Genomic DNA, 15286 nt, shown 5'->3' on the forward strand with positions numbered 1-15286 from the left:
GGGAGCTCTTCTTAATATTTTGACACCAAAATCATGTCGATACACCTTACCGACTGCGAGTAAAGCCACCCACGCTTTAACTTGACAGACTGTATATCCCTTTGTTCCCTGAAGAGATAGGCTAAAATCCTTCCGGATCCCCATGATAGGGCTAATTTTATATAGAAAAATGCATTAAAAGTTTTTATTTATATAATTTTTCTCAAAAAAATTTTGATTTGAAAAAAAACACGCTGGTACCACCCGGGTACCCACATACAAAAATATTAGGATTCGTGTGATAAAAACTAAAAATAAATATAAAATAGGAAAGAATAAATACTTACAAATGAATAACAATAAATATCATTAATTTTTTATTGTTTATTGAGGACATTTTATGAAAATGATAATATTTATTTATTACTTTTGTGCCAAAGTGTTTATAAATAAAATCATAAAATTGTTTATCATTACATAAAATGCAAAAAAATTAAACTAATTTAGACAAAAGAAAGTTAAAATACAAAGAAGCATTTTTTAAATTATTGATTCACCATTCAAAACTATAATTCACTACAAACATTCCGAACATCTCGTACTTTTTGCAGTGTCTTCACCGCAAACAGGCGTCTCGCATGAAACACAACTCTTCCTCGTCTTTCGAAGTTTTCTGATTGCCTATTTATTGCAAATATAGCACAATCCAATCCCCACTTTCCTACCACTGATGTCTCGTGGTTGATTCTCAGCAGGAACGTCGATTGCGCGACTGTTGAAGCTGCCGGCGTTTCATACCTTACTCAGGACTTATATGAGTCACCATACATTAAAATATAACTATATTTCTATTAAAATATCTAATTAAAGTATTAATAAACTAATATCAATTTAGTTTATGTATTAGTTTCCAGGTATAGAAAAATTTTACTTCCAAAATCGTACCTGGATACCCGGGTACCCGGCTGGTTGTTAGTGTACAATATTTTTGGTGGTCACACAAGGGTTAAACAAATACATAGATTGACAGGAATGGGATTTTCGTACAGGAAATTTATTTCAAAATTTGCAGGAATTATAGAACCCCTGCAGAAGCTGTTAAAAACGGAGGTGATGTGGGAATTGCCTGAAAAAATAGGAACAGGCATTCACGACTATTAAACACTTACTAACAACAGCACCAATTTTAGGCTAACCTGATTTTGGAAGTCTATTTCAGCGTTTTAGAATTAGAGGTCTTAATGGCGCGGAACGTAAATATTCTGCTTCAGAAACAGAATGTTTGGCAGTAGTCTGGACCATTAGAAAGTTCAGGCCGTATGTAGATGGTTATTCTTTTAAAGTTATTACAGATCACATTGCCTTGAAATGACTTCATAATGAACTTTAGAATTGTTCGAGTACGATTACGAAATTCTGTACAGAAAAGGAAGTTTAAGCCATGTCCGAGATGCGTTATCAAGGTCAAATGAAAATGAAATGAATATTTAAAGTATTTTAGCCGGAATCATAGAAACCGAGGGGAAAAAAATTAAAAGAAATGAAGGATAATTGGTATAAAAATAAAATGATACATATTAAAAATAAACCAGAAGAAAATCCAAACTGGAGAATACGCGGCATGTAATTATATTTTTATAGACCCAACCCTTTAAAATAAAGCTTGAATTTAGATAGAAAAAAGTGGAAATTAACAGTACCAAAAGAATTAGAAGAATAGGTTTTTATTGAAAATCACGATAATAAAGAAGCAGCACATTTAGACATGAAAGATTAAAATACGTAAAAGAATGCGAAATTTGCCAGATGATGGTTCCACTGTCAATGTCAATGTCGAGAAAGCAAAGAATTACACAAGCGTATAATTTCAAAATAGGGAATACCTAGAATTTTGTTCGCAGATAACGGGATATAACACGTAAATAAATTAACAATTAATTTAAATGCAGCATTTCGAATAAGACATGCAAAACCCCTAAATATCATGCACAAGCAAATCCAATTAAAGATGTAACAGATCAATTGAAACGGTAATAAAAGCGTATTTAGAGAAAGACCATAAATCGTGGGACGAAAATTTAAACGATTTACAATTTGCGGTAAATACCAGTAAATATTCTTCGACATGATTCCCATCAGCTGTTTTTAATGTAGATAGAGAACTCCAACCAATTCAAGCATTAAATAAAGATTTAGATGACAGAAGAAAAATTGAATTTCAAAAATCTAAAAAGTGGGTGTAAAGGATGAGAAAATTGAAAATAATTAGAGAATTACTCAAAATTTAGATATCGCAAATGAAACACAATCCAGATATTACAATCTCAGGCGCAGGTCAATAAATTTAAAAATTGGTGAACACGTTCTAAAACGTAATAAAACATTGTCAAATAAAGGGGAAGGAATAGCCTAAAAATTAAATACAAATTTCAAAGGACCATTTTTCAATAAGGCAAAAATTTCAACTACAATTTATAAAATAAAAACAAATAATGGAAAATCATAAAATAATTGGAATATCAAGGATGTAAAAAAATTTAATATTCAAAAATAGATTGAATTCTTTTGTTTTAATGACATGCATGTGAAACCCAATTGATTTCAGGAAAAATGAGCGAGAAGAAGAAAATTACACTAATCTGTAACAGATGCTACAAACAAAACAAAAAAAGATTGGTGAGATAGCAAGTCACAAGTGAATAAGCATAATCGACCTAGTCCAGCCATCCCTAGGTAGACAGGAAACAGCCGAGGAAAAAAAGGTGAGAGAAGAAGAATTAGATAAACGGAGAACAGACAGATTTCTGGATAACAATTAACCCTCAAAGGCCACACTCCATCTGCGCATACGTATGTGCCACACTAGTGTGAATTGGGATATCGCATTTTTAAATGATAACACAAGAGCACAACATTTGGTGAGAGTTTACTTGATCTGAATAGGTGAAGTATATATTTTTTGGGTCGCTGAACTCAAATCCGGTCGCAAAATTGTGCAGTACGTCAGGATTTAGAGTAAATTGAAGAAAAAACAGACTAAAAAGCTTCAGATTTAAAAACGTCAGATTAACATATTTTTTACTCTTCGTTTCTTTACTTTTTCATCCATCCTTCCTTCATTCTACCACCCAGAAAACCTACACACCCAAACGCATAAATGCCAAAAGCTACCATTTTCAAGCCCAAAAACCCCAAACCCACAAACCCAAACCCACATACCCAAATCTACACACCCCTATCACTGACACCCCAAGCCCACCAAACTCAAGCCCTTGAAAACTCCAAACTCACACACCCTAAACCCACCGACTCCACACCACTCACTCCAAATCTACAAACCCTGAACTCATACACCCCACATCGACACATCGGAAACCCACCAACCTTAAGCCTATGAACCACATACCCACAGACCCTTCAGGCCGCTGTGCATGCTTCATACAATGGGCAAACTCATTAAACAGCCCATTCGAAAGAGATTAAGGACCGGCTTGAAGTCCGACATGGGTGTGGCAGACGATCAGTACGTCTTCAGCGAGGGCAAGTCCACACTCATGAGAACGGAAGAGGTTACAGGCCAGGTTCATGAGGCCTGGAATGCGCTGCACGAGAGGTGGGACATATGCGCGATCGTCGTGCTGGGCGTAAAAAATGCATTTAACTCGGCGACGTGCCGAAGTACCTGTACAATGTCCTGGAGGATTACCTTCGAGACAGGGTACTCTGTCTCGGAACTTGCGGTGATAGTCATCGCCGGAGGCATACCCATAGATATGCTCGCCAGAGAAAAGCGACAGAAGTACCTTGGCGGGCGTACAGGTGTTCGAGGGCACGATAACGACCGCCGAGCGAAGACTGTGAAAGAGTGGTAGTTGCAGTGGAACCGGAGGGAAAACGGTCGTTGAACACATCGGCTTATACTTCAAATCCGGTCATGGTTGGAGCGGGTCCAAGGTCAACTGACGTTTTACCTAACACAGTTGCTGTGAGGTTATGGAGAGTTTACATAGTACCTGTACTACATGGGCAAGAAGTCATAGCCATGATGCCAGTATTGCTCAACCTCAGTGCTGGAGGTATCCTGCATGCAGAGCACACGATAAACGCTAGAGGACGCCCTCGTTTAGAAGAGGGATGAGCAATAGGATTGGGTGACGGTCGTGATAAGACTGGGAGCGGGGATTTCAGTCCTCTGCTATTGAGACTAGCCAAAGGCAGAGACGAGCGATGTTACTGCTCACAAATCCTAAGCTCAAAAACCACAAGACTAGGCACTCAATGTACTTAACGGAATTAACAGTGCTATGTAAGATTAGTCGCTGTATATTTACAATTTTATTTTGTAATCTTATAAAGCCAATACCAGGGTGTTCAGTGATTAGGCGATTTGTACTTCCCGGTTTTTTTCTCGGTTAAATTTCTTCCATTGATCAACTTATAGAGTTCTTTTTGTGATTTTTCAAAGCCCATGTATACATAGAAATAGGAATTTTAACATAATATACATAGAAAAAATGTATTATTTAAAGAAATAAATTATTTATTTACACGTACCAAACTTTTTTTTAATCACAGACTGAAGTGATAAATATTCATCGAAAGTAAATGTAATAAAACTTTTATAACACGTAAAATAAATATTTCTTAATTTATGCAGCCAGAATTACAAGTCGTTGCTCAAATTTTATTAAAGTCTGAAGAATGAAATAATAAAATATAGGTATAATATACTTATACGTATGCGCATATATATTATATAATCAAAAATCAATTAAGCATTATGCCACAAGCCGGCATCCTTTCAGAACATTCATTTTGTCTTGTATATCTTCTGCCTTCTCCGCAGCTACTTTCAGAATTGGTCTTTTTCATTTCCAAGGTCTTTGACCTCTTATGCTTGTTTCTCCTCTAAATCTTTTTTATTTGCAGCCAGTTTAGTTTTTTTCGAAACATCGTAAACGGAATGTGCATTACAGACAGATTTGAGCAAACTATCTGTTATTGGAACTAACTTTACCATGGGAAAGAATGAGTATCATTCTTACAAATTCTTTTAGGCTCTCATATGTTTTTCCCGAAGCAGAAATAGCGTGTACCAAAAAGTGATCTAATCGACATCCATCGCTTGAGGCAAGTTATACAGCTCTTTGTACTATAACTTTATTTTATCCACCTACGTTCCAGAAACAATGCAACGTTTACAAAGGTTGGCGAAAATAGTTAAATAGGATAAACATAGGACGCAGCATTGAGACTGTATAAATGGAATAAAAAGAAAATAAGGTAGAAAAAGTCGTTTTTTCGATAAAATACAAAAAAAAAACCCTTTTCACAAATAAAATTCCCGGGGGTTTTCCGATTTTTTCATAATTATAAAAATGTACGAACAGACCCACCTTTCTTAGTGCTTGTTTAACGTAAGTCCCCCTGCCTCTCACGACAATTGTTCTCAAATGTTTATCCTTTTTTTCCATAATAACGTGTTTTTTTTATCTCCAAAAGATCTTCAGATATGTTTTCGTTTATGTTTTATTTTAGTTACACGTTTGAGACTCCAACAGTAATCTGCCATCATATGTTCGTTCCAAACACCCTGATATCTTTGTTCCATGACCTTAAGATCCTAATGAAATCTTTCACCTTGCTCCTCACTATAGTCCCCAAGATTTTCCGGAAAAAAATCAAGATGAGAATGAAGGTAATGTATCTTAGAGTTCATTAAACATCCCAAATTTTTGTATGCATCCAGAATTTCATCAACAGCTTCTTTGTAATTCGGATCTTTATTATTGTCTAGAAATTTAGAAACAACATTTTTGAAACCTTTCCAAGCAGCAACTTCAAGAGTTTAATCAAACCTAGTTTTATATGTAATGGTGGTAAAAGTATTCTTGAACTATGTAATAACGGATCATTTAAAACATTTTTTGAACCAGGTACCAAACTTTGCCGAATCGACCAATCTTTTTTTACATAATGATTTTGACGAGCACGACTATCCCATTCCCATAAGAAACAAGGAAATCTAAAGAACCCATTCTGTTATCCAAAAATTATGGTTATTATTTTCAAATCGCCACATATCTGCCAGTTATGTTCATCATATTTTAGTTTAAAAAGTAAAAATCAAATATCATCGAAGCTCTCTTTTAAACTTCTGGAATAAGCTACAGGAAGTGATGCGTATTTATTACTGTAATGCAACAGAACTGCGTTAAAGCTTTTTGTTGAGGATTCAAGGAACACTCGCCAATCATCAGGATTATAAGTGCCGAAATCATATTCAGAAATCAAATCTTCAATATTGTTACACTAAACTAATCGCTCTTTATGAGAGAAATACTTTCTGAAAGTTTCACCTCTTGATCTATAAAATGTTATGTTAGTTTCTGATTCAAGAAAATGTTCTTTTTGGAGCCTAGATGCGAGAAGATCAGCGATTTCTTTTGAGAGACCTAAATTCCTCACAAGATCGTTAAGTTCTTGTTAATCAAACAAAGTAGCAATTTTTTAATTTTTTCCAGCTGGAGTTCCGTTTCCTCTGGAGTTTACTTTGTCGATTTCTGGAAGATCAAATGGCTCATCTTCATTATGTAACGACTTATCAACTTCTGTTATTTCTTCATCGACTTGCATCCATTAATTTTCTTCTGTACTGTTATCAACAAGGGCTTCCAACACATTGTTTCGCATTGGCATTGTGACGAAAGCGACCGACGGATATACAATATCAGCTCTGTCCTTTAAATTAAATTCAAAAGGATAAGTTAAACAGAAATAACAGTCGTCTTCATGATTTTCAGGCTCTCGAAAAATCATCGGATAGCAAGACTTATAAATATTTTTATAATGCTCCGAAAAAAACCTTTTGGTATTTTTTCAATACAAATTCTCCACAAACAAGACAGAAATCTTCTGAATAATTTAAACACATTTTTTTAGTCCAAAGTGATACGTAATCTAAGCTAAAGAAAAAATTAGGTCCATAGCAGTCCAGCCCAAATACCCCAAGTTTAAACTCAATGACAGAACATAGAACAAGAGACTGACGTTTAACTGTAACTATGGACGATAAACAATTGACGATCAATTCAGACGATATATTGCAGAGACAAAATATTTTCATGGACATAGCTTCACGTTTACGACAGAAAACTAATACTCTATTTTCAATCAGTTCTACGAGAATAATGTAAGTAAATAAGTAAGTTTGGGGTGTAAGGGTTTGGGATTTATAGATTTAGGATATGTGGGTTAGAGGTGTGTGAGTATGCAGTAGGTTTGAGGTTCGTGAGCTTGGAACATAAAGGTTTAGGGCGTAACAGTTGGGTTTGTATAGATTTAGTCTGTGTGAGTGTGAGGTGTGTGGGTCGGGGTTTGTGGTCTTGGGATTTGAGGGTTTAGGGCGAATGGATTTGGGGTTCGAGGGATTGTGGAGATTTGGGTTTCATGGGCTTGAAGTTGGTGAGTTTTGGTTGTGTAGATTTGGGGTGTGTGGATTTGAAGCGAGTGGGCTTAGGGTGTGCAGGCTTGGTGTGTGTGCAGAGGTTGAGGTTGGTGGATTTGGGGTGTAAAGGTTTGAGGTGTGTGGGTTTGTGCAGAGCTTGAAGTTAGTGGGTTTAGGGTGTAAGGGTTCGAGGCGTGCAGATTTGGGGTATGTGGGTTTGAAGTGAGTGGGTTTGTGGAATGTGGGTTTGGGGGGTGTGGGTTAGAAGTGAGTTAGTTTGGGGTTTGTTAGTTTGAAGTGAGTGGGTTTGGCATTCGTGGGTTGGCGTGTGTGGATTTGGAGTGGGTGAGTATCGGGTTTGTGAGTTTGAGGTTTATAAGCTTGTGGTTTCTGAGATTGTGATTTATAGACTTGTAGTTGGCATACTTAGGGTTTATGAGCTAAGTGTATGTGTGCTTGGGGTTTGTAGGCTTGGGATTGGTGGCTTCGAGTTTTCTAGGTGGCAGAATGGAGGAAGGATGGATGAAAAAACATATAGTTACTATTCAGGTCCCAGTAAACTCTCAAAATTTTTTGGTCCTGTGTAATAATTCGTGCATAAATAAAGTAAATATAACTTATAAGATACTTTTTTCGGGGTAAAAATTACTGCGAAATACAATAATAATATAAATAAATATTATATATACTTTTGAAATAGCAAGAAAAAATACCGAAATTTTCTGAAGTGTCGTTTTTTTCTTCAAAAAATTTCGATTTTTTTAGTAATGATCAAAAACGTACACATCCAATAACATTTAAATATTTTTGATGGTTGTATGAAAATATGGTAATTTGGAGCACGTACAAATAAATTAATTCTTATTTTATTCTATAAAAATAGTGCACTCAATGCATACTGGATCACGACGTTCGTCACATATACGCTTTTTATGGACAATAATATTGTTCATTATTTAAACATTAATAATATTGAAATGTTATTAGTTCTAGTTGGAATGGAAGCTTCTAATGTGTCCCCTAAGGGTTTAAATTTTTCTTCCACTTTCTTCTCTATTCCTTTGCACAACCCCCACACACTTACTTGGTGGTGGAAGGGAGACCTGCAGTTTAAGGGGGGTTCCGAACCACCAAGAGCAACAGCTTCAAGTACTTAGAGAAAACCTAACCTTTTTCTCTAGAGGTACCTGTCCCGCGACTCTCCGGAGATGAACAACTCCCTTGCTAGGCTAGTGTTCACCGCATGAACCGCCGAGACTCTTTCAGGGTGCGAGGCGGGAATCGAACCCGCAAGCCGAAGGAGTGGGTCCAAAGCCTACGCTTTAGCCTCCACGACCATCGTCCCACTATTGAAATGTTATTATCAAATGATAATACAAAGTTAATTGTGAAAGTGACTCTAAACTTCATTCTATAAAAGTAATGCACTCAGTGTATACTGAATCACGATTATTGTCACACATACGCTTGAGGCAGTTCAAACACGTCATTCGCGTACGCGCCCGCTCCGCTCTGGCTCAGAAAACGCACATTTTATTCTCGTTTCTTTGCGAATCATTTCTAAAACTTATGGCGCTGGTGGGTCAACTTTCAGAATTTTCAAAATTAGGCCCTTGACACAATGGCCAGCCTTCTTAAAAATTTAACACGTAGGTATAATTTCTTGAGAATTTATGTTAAAAATAAAAATTATCATGTAAAATTACTTAGCTTTAGAGAAAATGATATCGAAAGAACAATTATCTGGCGAAATTCCATTTTTTTTCAAGCAACCACTTTGCAACCATAAACTACCAAACTAGTGCGATTTCGAACCAAGCGCAACTTTCAAACCAAACGTAACAAGCAGTTAAAGGCGAATACCGCTGGGCCTGACCTGGCATAACTCAGTAGGTGAGGGACATATTTAACGTGGCGGTTGAGACCTTCTATCTACCGAGTGACAAGACACTTGTTTAAACATTTTGCTAGTCTAAATTCGCACTAATACAACATTTGAGGGTTAAAATCGAAGAAATTAGAGAGGAAACAATCTGAAAAAAAAATGCAAGCGAAACAGGAAAGGCCGATAGAGGAATGAAAAAATAATAGATTAGAGTGGGAGCAACACCGAAAGAGACTAAACGCTTGGTGGACACAACACTTCAGATAAGACAACAAAGACAGCAGAAATTAGAAACAGTACAGGAACAGACGGAAGAAATGGTGCGAATACATAAGTTACGACAATTAGTGGATACAAAATAGGCAACCATCCGCAGGGAATTGGAGAAAATATAAAAACTCAAGAATGAGTCTAAAGGAGACGAAAAAGATTCTTTTATGGATTAGGAAATATACTGATTATAACATGAATTTGATACAGAACAAATACAATTAGAAAAAATATTTCCCACTTATTTACATACAGTATGGAAAAATTAATTTCGTACCCTTCACAGACACAACAATTGTAATTAGTATTTATTTCAGGAATTTCACTGATAGAACCATTATATTGAATTGGAATTTAATTAAAGTCAAACTTTATTTTGCATTTACAGTCAGTTCCACAAGTGCACCGTCAAGATTTCTCCTAAAGAAACAGATATTTATGAAAATCAGCAACAGAGGTTCAAAAGAGTATTTGAACTGTGTGTATTTACTTAGTATGGCGTCCAATCCCCATGATTATCGATCATAGCTTGGCAGCGTTGGGGCATTCTTACCACCAAGCTTTCGACCATATTGCAGGGTAAGGATCTCCAAATCTCAATCAGGTGTCGATTCGGCTGTTTGATGTTAAAGACACGCTTTCCATGAAACTTCTGCTTCATTGTAGACCACACATTTTCTATGGGATTTGCGTCTGGGGATCGTGAGAGCCAGTTCAAGACAGTGATCTCCACTTTCAAGAACGGTTTCAGCACCGTGCTCTTCCATCCATAGACGGTAGATCTCAAACGGCGTTGTATCGTCTGTAGACTTATATTTACTCCCTTTCTTGACAAAACTTTTTGGGCTTGTCGCAAATTATAGGTGGGGTGTTTCTCAAAAAGCTTGATAATGACTTTATCCTCCTTTTTCGAGGTCACACGCGTCTCACCCCTGTTTGGAAAATCGTCAACGGTCCCTACCTCTTTATAACGATTCACCCACTTTCTTACAAAGTCCTTTGACTTTCTCATTTAGCGCGCAGCCGCTGAGAAAGTCATTATGGGTCCTTTAGGATGCGTGCACAGAAACAAGGCTTCGAACCAACTCGCGTAGGCTACACTGATCTGAGAATCTTAGACTAACTTTCCCTGAGTCCTATACCATAGATAATTTGTTTCTCGAACGCACGGTCTTCTGGTGGCGCTGACGACGTTCTTGTGGAACTGACTGTAAATAATAATTTAAAATTTGAAAACAAAATACGGTTATTAGATTGTGAATGAAAAGATTAGATCTGGAAAAAAGTAAATACGCCTATAAGAGATCAAGACAGAATTTTACTTAAAATAAAAAGTAGAATTTAGATATAAATCACATTACAACAAGAAGAAGCAAAGAAAGCAGAACGTCGGCGGAAGATACTAATATGGAAGAAGAACGATTAAAGTTTAGAGTTAGGAATTTTCCAATTTTTTTTATACAAGAAAAAGATGTAAAAGATCAAAATATGGCAATGACGTCATTGTGAGAAGATGGTTCCGGTGGGACTGTACATTTTTCACGATACCTACTGTGATGAAATGAAGAACAGGACCAAAAATTATCACACGGTTCCGGATTCGATAAAAACCAAAAACATCAAGGCGGTTCCGTGGAGACAAACCAGAATTTTAAGGAAATCGTAAAAATGAAAGTTAAAAAATAAAAACTGGCACAAAAAGAAGAAAGCCAAATCAATGAGGAAGAACGTCAAGATGATCCATACGTACAACTAGACAGAACGGAAGAAGAATCCTGGTTTTCATTCAATTAAGAATTGGAGAAATGCGAAGAACATTTAGAAAATAAACCTCATCCCAAACAGATGGGGGGAGGTTATAACAAAGTAATAATCACCCAGCGAGGAAAGAAAGAACCGAGCCCCAGTAGCGATGGCCAAATGCCTCTTGTTAGAATCAAATCTTTCTCGATCTTTTTGGGCAGAGGCTGTGGCAACGGGAAAATATCTGAAAAACAGGTGTCCTTCTAGAAATCTCCGTGAGAAAATACCATTCGCAATATGTCATGGAAAATTACCAAGTACCAAGCATTTTAAAACATTTGGGAGCATCGGGTCATTACTTGGACAAGATACCTGGAAAGGAACAATTTTATCAACGCACACACAGGCAAAAGAAAATTTCAAGTTACTAGAGATGTGTTCTCACACACCAAATGTCTGCCGAAGCAGAGCTACGAAGAATTTGTTTCGGACGAAGATGTCAACAGAAAACAAGAGAATAAACGTTAAGGGGAAGATAAAATCCTTACAAAAGAGAAGACATGGGTGGAAGTAGAATACAATATTATTCCACGAAGAGATGAAATTGCAGTAAATTAAATCAACGAAGTACAGCAGGAAGAAAATTATGTCTTTTTTGAGAGCGAAGAAGAATTCATGGGATTTGATGCAGCTGAAATCCGAAATGTACCTGAAAAATATGGGTGAGGACTGATTGACCGGAACAGCGAAGTGTAATAGGATGTAGACTTATACTCAGAAACAAGTTTATGCTGAAGGAATCTAGAACGAAGGAAAGCCCGGTTGGTCGCGAAGGGTTATTCTCAGTGTCCTACTGGGATAGATTTCAATTAGATTTTTCCCCGTGTGGTTAGACTCAGCTCAGTAAGGCTCCGGATAGCTGTCAATGTTCAAAACGACATGATCGTTCATTAGCCTCTAGAGGACCGGCAATTTGAGAGGAAAATCGACCTCAGAAAATTGGCCCAAAAGTTATCTTATATCATTGACTTATCATAGAAAAAGTTTCGATCAGGAGGTGAGCCAATATATTGGCTTTCCGGTCCTCTAAAGGTTAATTACATGTCACTACTGCATATTTGGATGGAGACTTACACGAAGAGGTGTACATTGAGGTGCCCAAACTTCTTGAAGAACTTTTGCTAAGTCTCGCCAAAAAGGAGGAGTTACGTGGCGTGAAAAAGGGACACCTTCAAGAATGCTAGTTGGTAAACGAGAAGATAAACTAATGGTCGTCGCAAACTTTAATTGACGACAGGTAAATTATTTCAAAGGACCTTGATTGGATCTCGGAAGTCAAGCAACATTTAACTCTCATTTTAAACTAAAACATTTAGGTAGGGTGAAATCTTTCTTAGAATTTAATTTCACCAAAAGGATGGATTCAGGAAGATCTTGCAAAGTAGAAAAGTGGAAGAAATTTTAAGAAAATTTGGCATGGAAGATTCCAAACCTGCTTTGACACACATGGATCCAGGTTTGAAAGTCGGTGAAGCCAAAGATAGCTCAACTGAAGAAACCAATGAATATCCTTTCAGAGAATTGATAGGAAGTCTGATGTATCTAGCCGTTGTAACTCAGCCGGATATCGCGTTTTCAGTCAACTTTCTAAAACAATTCAACAAATGTTACCGGAAACAGCATTGGACTGCAGCTAAAAGAATTCTGCGATACCTACGTGGACCCACTCACTTATGTATCGCGTACAAGACCTCAAGTCAATTGGAAGTGTTTGTAAATGCTGATTGGGCAGCATGTAACTCGGATTGGGAATTCAAGAAACCATTCATTATTTTGTCAGGGAAGCTCTCGAACGTGGTTCGATTTTATTACATTATCAACAGTCCGCCGAAATGATGGCTGATGTATTTATAAAGGGATTACCGGGTATTAAGCATCAGAAGTGCATTGTCCATTTTGGAATGAACATTTGAAAATAGAGAATTAAAACGCTGTACGCTTGAGGGGAAGTATTGAATTTCGTTCTACAAAATAAAGCTACAGCCTTCATTTGTTTATAACAACATCTAAAGTATAGTACATTCTGTCAACTTGTCAATCGTCTGACTTTGTACAATAACATTAAGTCCAGAGGTGGTCAACGCAATTGAAAGTAAACGGTAATAGCCTGCCCCGCGTACAAGTGGTCTTTAAACTAGGTCGTATGTGCATGTGTTAGTGCGCGTATATGTAAGTATAGTTCTTTTTATGTGTTTTATTTTACTATAATTTAAGGAAAATGAAAAAAGTAAAATTTGAAAAATATGAGACAAAGACGAAAACGCAAAATTTATAAATGCCTTTAGAACCAAATTTTCATAATTTTGCACTAATCCTTTCGTATGGCAATATGCAAATGAAAATTTACAGAAATAAGTTTTGCACCGTTTTTCAGGTTGTCAGGCGCACATTACAGTTTTCAAAGTTCAAATGTTTTCAAAAGTAAATCTCCCCTAGCCCCGTTCACCCGCTCACGCCAGCAGCGCGCGTACAGTTGATCTGCGAACTAATAATCATAATAGTACGCGGCTGTTTACTTCCCAGTGCATAGACAGTCCCTGATCAAGTCATCTTAAGGCCATGTGAGCACACCTCAAAAAAAATTGTAATTTTTTCAAACTCAACTTATGCTCATACGAAACGCGATATCGAATAGTTCGATATCGAAAATTTGGGAAATCAAATGATTCGGTTATCCTGCACTGGTACACTCCGACCTTTACCGAAGTAGGTCGAAGCGAGAAGGAAGAAGCAAGATAGAGCGGTCGGAGAGCTCTTGGAGTACTCCAGTGCAGGATAACCGAATATGCTATTAGTGCTTCGTATTTAATTTCCCAAATTTTCAACTCGATATCAAGTTTTGTACGAATATAAGTTGGGTTTTGCAAAAAATGCAAAAAGAAAACATTTCAGGTTACGCTCACATGGCCTTAAAGTTACAATGAATGTATACATTATCCCGATAAGATCTGCCAAGTTACAACATATTCTAAAGGACATTAAAATGCCTCTCTATAGTTTTAATTATAATTACTCGTCTGCTTATTTTTTTCTAGCTGTTATTTATACTCTTTCTCTTATTGGTATTACAAATAATTTAAACTATAATATTTTTCTTAAGCAAAAGAATGCTTCAGCTTGAGTAAATGAATTATAAAACCCACCCTGTAGCGATCCGAAATGTAGTCAATTAAGAATATATTCCAGGTTATAAGTTTTCATGTGCCAATTTTTAAACACGAATTCCAATGAAATTTGTAAATATTTCAACATTTTAACGAATAAAAACTAGCAAAATAATTTATTTATAATGAAGGCAGTAAATGTTTAATATGTAAATGTCTTTTTAATTATTTCAAATTGATTCTAATCAATTTATAAAGTCCTAAACTTCAGAGCTAGAATATTTCACCTGTATCGGAGATAAGAAGCTCATATTTAAGGTACCTCTTAAATTATATTTATGAGTAACATATTAATATTAAATATTAGTTAACAACTATTAACCGTTAATTTGCTGTGAATATTATTTAAAAATAGAATCTCCTTTTTAACATTTTTTTATGTTAGAACGTCTGTTTATTTCTAAACCTTTACGTCTTTCTTTGACACGGGACTACAGAAACCAATCGTCGCGTTTTTCTAATATAAAAACCAATTTCTACGTCTTTCTAACGCTAAAAACTGGCGAAAGTTCTTTTCAATGCAGAAATCTGCTGCGACGTCTATCTGGCTTTGTCACTCGTGAGTCACGTATTTTCTATGAAGTTTTTGTATTCTACGTCTATTATTTGTATGCTCCAAATGATGGTATAGGGTAAGTGTGGGTATTACTGCGGATAACAAATCAAGACGACTTTTGAAGATAAAAAATAAGTTTGGGGCCATCCATATATCACGTGGACAATTTTTCACCGCTTCTT

The 15286-nt window shown here is 36.3% G+C and overlaps 1 protein-coding gene across 6 annotated transcripts in view; it reads right to left on the reverse strand.

The window, feature by feature from the left end:
• Nucleotides 1-15286, reverse strand: part of LOC117178139 (protein germ cell-less) — a 175267-nt gene that overhangs the window by 158759 nt on the left and 1222 nt on the right. The gene's annotated exons all lie outside the window — the stretch shown is intronic.

The sequence above is a fragment of the Belonocnema kinseyi genome, chromosome 8 (genome assembly GCF_010883055.1).
Source record: "Belonocnema kinseyi isolate 2016_QV_RU_SX_M_011 chromosome 8, B_treatae_v1, whole genome shotgun sequence".
In the NCBI taxonomy this organism is placed as follows: Eukaryota; Metazoa; Arthropoda; class Insecta; order Hymenoptera; family Cynipidae; genus Belonocnema; species Belonocnema kinseyi.